The sequence below is a fragment of the Sapajus apella genome, unplaced genomic scaffold (assembly GCF_009761245.1).
Source record: "Sapajus apella isolate SASKATOON/1434 unplaced genomic scaffold, GSC_monkey_1.0 scaffold86, whole genome shotgun sequence".
Classification (NCBI taxonomy): domain Eukaryota; kingdom Metazoa; phylum Chordata; class Mammalia; order Primates; family Cebidae; genus Sapajus; species Sapajus apella.
In genome coordinates, this window is record NW_022437026.1 from 1,130,237 (window position 1) to 1,136,369 (window position 6,133).

General features: G+C 39.1%; 1 pseudogene; it reads right to left on the reverse strand.

The window, feature by feature from the left end:
* Positions 1–657: 657 nt before the first annotated feature.
* LOC116534174 lies at positions 658–2,304 on the reverse strand (annotated as a pseudogene).
* Between the last annotated feature and the right edge of the window lie 3,829 nt (positions 2,305–6,133).

The following is a 6,133-nucleotide window of genomic DNA, read 5'->3' on the forward strand; positions in this document are numbered from 1 at the left end:
TTTACCTGGGTGCTGAGAGCAAATTCTTACCTGTGTGAGAAATCGTTTGATTTGCTAGAATGGCAGCAAGGAAAACCTAGTCAGTCCCCCAAAGTGGAAAACTGCCTCTCAAAGCAGAAAACAGCTCAAGGCAGAAAACAGCTCAAAGCAGAAAATGGCTCAAAGTGTTATAAAACAGTAACCATTATGAATATGTCTCACGTCAGATGAATTCATTCTTTGAACACAGAAATGTGACTCTTTCCTTTGTTCTCTCTAAAGAGTGCTTTCTAGTGCATCTTTAACCTATAGTAAACATCCACTAGCTGCCTGGTTAGTTTACCTTTAACTAGTGAAAGAACACAGAGCATCCACTTGTAAAACTTGTCACTGGAAGTAAAGAATAAATACGTGGATCAGAGTCGACTCTGGGCTCTCAGCTGGAAATGCTGTGAGACCCCTGGTGCTCCACTCCGAACCCACCTTTTGCTTCCTATGTCTATTTCTTAATTCCTTCAGCATCGCCTGTAGGGTCTTCACGGCTGAGCTGGTTTCGGCACTTGGGATTATAGTAAATGGTAGAAACACATTTTAAACTCAGCTGAGTCTCACAAACATTACCGACATTCAAGCAATACAGAAAATAATATTGAAAAATACAAGTTATGTTTAACATCATCAGAAACAAATGTCACCATCTCTTTATTCTCTCCTGGGCCGGGATTCAATAGTGTATAAATTGTGTTAGCAGGTTAAATGCAGCCTTTGTTAAATTATAATTTACATGCTGCGCAAGAACAATTCAATCCTAATGATGAAATTTTTATCAAACTGTCCTGAAATAGAAATAATATTAAAACGAGGCAGAGTGCCCAGTGATGAAGATTTGACAGGTAAAGAAGAAAAGAGAAAGGAACAAATAATGGGCTATTGGTTGAAATTTGCGAACATGAGGAACAGAAGTTTTTTTTTTTTTTTTTTTTTTTTGGTGAAAAAAACACATATATTTAGAATTAGCCAGCAGGACTCCGTTTAGATGATCCTAATTTTGTTGGCAACATCCAAAGCATCGTAATCAGGAGCCAGTCGAACATTTGCCTTCTTCTCTCCATCAGGCCGAATCAGAGTGTTGACCTTGGCCACATCAGTGTCATAGAGCTTCTTCACAGCCTGTTTGATCTGGTGCTTGTTGGCTTTAACATCCACAATGAACACAAGTGTGGTGTTGTCTTCTGTCTTCTTCATGGCAGACTCAGTGGTCAGCGGAAACTTGATGGTAGCAAAGCGGTCCAGTTTGTTTCTCCTGGGGGCGCTCTTCCGAGGATATTTGGGCTGCCTCCGGAGTCGCAGTGTCTCGGGCAGCCGGAAGGTGGGTGATATGCAGATCTTTTTTTGTGGCTGTGGACACCTTTCAACACTGCCTTCTTGGCCTTTAAAGCCTTCCCTTTGGCTTCGGCTTTAGGAGGGGCAGGAGCTTCCTTCTTTGCTTTCGGCTCCATCTTGTGAAAAGGCAGAAGTTTAAATATTTTTAAGTATACTTATTGGCTCAATCTATTACGTAGATTTCGTCCCCTTCCAGTTTATTCTGAGGACAGTACCCAGAATGAACATACTAAATGTGTGTCAGATCACACTACTATTCTGCTCAAAATAATTTTCCATCCTCCCTTTTCACTTAGAATATTAGCCAGAATGGCAAAAACAGAATTACCCTGTCAGTACTTATCTAAAATCTTCTCTCACTACTCTCCTCATCCAGACACAGCTGGCTTCCTCACTCTTTCTGGAATGTGACACACCTGCTTTAGGATCTTCCCACAATTCCACCAGGATGATGCTCCCCCATATAGCCACATGAGACTTTCCTCCTCAAAGTTCATTTACAGTTCACCTTCTCAGTAATGCTTACCCTGACTACCCTATTAAAATTTCAGCTAACACTCCTCAATCTTGACATTACTAATCAATTTTAACCTGGCTCATCTTTCATTTTTAGCAGAACTTATTACGTACTGAAATATCACACCATTTGTTTATCATCTTTAGACTTTATAGTATATTTAATCTTCCTGGAATGGAAACCCACAAGTAAAGGAACCTCTGTCTATTTTGTTAATAGATGTATCTCAAGCACCCAGAAAAATGCCAAGTAAAAATTAGGCACTCTGTAAATGTTGAGTAAGAGAATGGAGAGGCAAATGTATGCATATACGTAATTCTAAGGCAGCAAGTGATATGTGTGGGTATATCTCTAAATGTATTCTTAATGTATATTTGAATGTATTTTTGTTTGTTGGTAGAGATGCAGTCTAGCTCTGTCTCCCAGGCTGGAGTGCAATGGCGCGATATTGGCTCACTACAACCTCCACCTCCAGGGTTCAAGTCTCATGCCTCAGCCTCCCAAGTAGCTGGGATTACAGACACCCGCCACCATGCCGGCTAACTTTTGTACTTTTAGTAGAGATGGGGGTCTCACCGTGTTGGCCTAACTTCAAGCGATCCACCTGCCTCCGCTTCCCACAGTGCTGGGATTACAGGCAGGTGTAAGCCATGGCACCCAGCCAACATCTCTATGGATTCTTGGAGAATGAGAAGTACGAGATCTTTGTCTGATTTCTAGGAAAATAGTTTTTTTCCCAAAAGACTCCTCGGAGAAAATGTGACTTATCTGAAGAGTGGGTTTAAGTGAGGAATTGGGCCTGGTTCAGTCCCTAGCTCCATCCTACTCCAGATCTACTGTCTGAGTGGAGCATATTCTATTCTGCATGGGCACTGAGTGCATTCTATTTTGCTACCCAACACCTTCCGTCGCGAGTGATGCTGATTCCTGGGGAGGTAATCTGTCTCATTAGCAGAAACAGAATTGGGAAGCCCATTACTGTGTGCATTTAGGACATATTCTCCCAAAATCAACTTTTTTTTTTTTTTTTTTTTGAGATGAAGTCTTGCTCTGTTACCCATGTTGGAGTGTGAGTGGCATGATCTCAACTCACTGCAACCTCCCACTTGGAAGATGGAGAAATGCAGGCTAAAATTCAGTCACTGTTTTACTTAAAGTAAAAGAGTTAACTTTTTAGTGAGGCAATTGACTTAATGACTGGCACTGATTATTTTCTACTTTTTTCTACCTTCTTCTAATCTAGACTTCTACATTAAGAAAGAAAAACAAGATAAAACTAAACCTAATGTAAAAAAGAATGAAGTGAAAACAATGAAATAAAAATGAGAAAACTAAAAGAGAAAATTAATGGAAACAATACCTGATGTTTTGGAAAGATCACTTTTTTTTTTTTTTGAGACGAAGTTTCACTCTTGTTCCCCAGGCTGGAGTATAACAGCACAATCTTGGCTCACAGCAACCTCTTCCTCCAGGGTTCAAGTGGTTCTCCTGCCTCAGCCTCCCTAGTAGCTGGGATTATAGGCATGCACCACCACGCCTAGCTAATTTTGTATTTTTAGTAGAGACTGGTTTTCTTCACATTGATCAGGCTGGTCTCAAATTCCTGACCTCAGGTGATCCACCTGCCTCTGCTTCCCAAAGTGCTGGGATTATAGGTATGAGCCACTGCACCCTGCTGGAAAGATCAATTTTTATCCAATTCGAAGATGGATAAACATCTAGCCAGATCAGCAAACTACAAATAGAAGGAAACTTCCTCAAGCTGATAAATAGTGTCTTCAAAACCCTGCACCTAGCATACCTTATGATAGAAGATAATGGTTTCCTCCTAAGACTGGAGACATTGCAGGAAGAGGAAATGTCCCCTTTATATTCAACATTTATGCTGGTGCTAGCAGGTAAATAAGACAAGAAAAAGAAACAAAAGAATACTGATTAGAGAAGAAGTAAAATGGACTTTATTTACAGTGGCATAAATGTCTCTGCAGGAAATCAAAAGGAATCTACAAAATAGATAATAGAACAAATAAATGAATAGTTCGGCAAAGCCTAAAGATGCAAACTCAATAAACAAAAATAAATTACATTAATACATCGTAAAAACAGACAATTGGAAATTTAAGTTAAATATATAATACCATTTGCACAGATATCAAAAATATAAAATATGTGGGTATAAAATTAATGATGTATGTGCAAAAGTTGTACACTAAAAACTGTAAAACTTTGCTGAGTACAAATTAAAGGAGATTGAATTTTCATCTAAGTGACAAAGTAATTCAAAAAAGAAAGAGAATCTTTTCAGCAAATGGTTCTGGAACAATGGGATATTCATATTTTGAAAATTTTATGTTGATTTTTATCTTATCCCATATGCAAAGCTTTTACCAACATGAGCAAGAAACCTAAATATGAGAGCTAAAACTTTAAAATATCTAGAAAGAAATGGGATAATGTTTGTGATCTTGAGAAAGGCAAAGGTTTCATAGCGAAGGCACAAAACTCATAAATCATGGAAAAAGTGATAAATTTGACTTTATTTAAAAGGAATACTTTTGACATTTCAAAAATCTGTGAAAAAGTAAATAAGCCATAAACTGGGAAATAATATTTACAAAAACATATATACAATGAAGGACTCATATCCAATATTTATTAATAATTCTTATCAGTTGATAATAGAAAACCCAATTAAAAATTGGCAAAGTATTGGACAAGTATGACACCAAGGAAGACATATGATCAATATGTACATAAAAAGATGCTGAACATGATTAGTCGCTAGAGGAATGTAAGCTGAAACCATATGACAGATCAATAAATATGTAATAGAATAGCTAAAATTAAAAGATAGACAATAACAAGTCATGTTGATGGAAGCTGAAACTCATATACCTACTTTGGAAAACAGTTTGACTGCATTTTTTTTTTTTTTTTTTTTTTGAGATGAAGTCTTGCTACATCGCCCAGGCTATAGTTCAGTGGCACAATCTCTGCTCACTGCAACCTCTGCCTCCCAGGTTCAAGTGATTCTCCTATCTCGGCCTCCCAAATAGCTGGGATTACAGGTGCCCATCACCACACCCAGCTAATTTTTTTTGTACTTTTCCCAGGGCAGGGCTTCACCATGTTGGCCAGGCTGGTCTCAAACACCTAACCTCGTGATCTGCCCATGTTGACCTCTTAACGTGACGGGATTACAGGCATGAGCCACCACGCCCAGCCCTGACACCTTTTGATAAAGATAAACATACTTACCTGATGCAGCAATTCAATTTCTGGGAATTTACCCAAGAGAAAACTTGCCCTCACCGGAATGCTTGTTTACAGCAGTTTCATTCATAATAGTCACGCCCTAGCAACAAAAGACCATTAACTCGTGATGGGATAGACAATTTCTGGTACAACATACAATAGGAATGGTACTCAGAAATAAAAGGGAATGAACTACTTACCTGCACAACAACTTGAGTGAATCTCAAAAGCATTATTGTAAATGTTATAAGCCAGAGACAAGACACTACTTATGATACCATTTATATAAAATTCTATGAAAGGGGCTAGCCGTGGTGGCTCACGCCTGTAATCCCAGCACTTTGGGTGACTGAAGTGGGAGGACCACTTAAGCCCATGAGTTCAAGACCAGTCTGGGCAACATAATGAGACTTAGTCTCTACAAAAGATAAAATGAGCAGGGGATGATGGAGCATGACTTTAGCCCCAGCTACTTGGATGGCTAGGGCAGGGGGATCACTTGGGAAAAGGAGGTCAAGGTTGCAGTGGGCCAAGTTTTCCCCACTGCACTCCAGCCTGGGAAACAGAGTGAGACCCTGTCTCAAAAGAAATAAAAGTTTCATGAAAGGAAAAACTCTGTTGATATAAAGCAAATTAATGCTTGCCGGGGACCAGGGTCAGAAAAGATAATAATTACAAAAGGGAAAAAAGAAAGATGATGGAAATGTTCCACAGCGTGTTTGTCGTGGTGTTTACGTGGTTGACTTCATGATCCTTTTGTTATGGATGAGTCAATTTTAACACTTCAAATTATTTTCCTAAACTAGTCTGCCTGCTTTTGTCTTTGATCTCAAGTGAGTACTGACAGTTTCTACCTGCATTGGGTAAGAGTCTTGATAGGTAATTGTCCTGTCCAACAGAGAAGCTTCCTCCGCGCGTCCTACAGAAGTGAAAACTTTCTATTCCTTTCGCACTGATCTCCATCAGTTAGAACACTGACATGATTAATCAAGAGATACA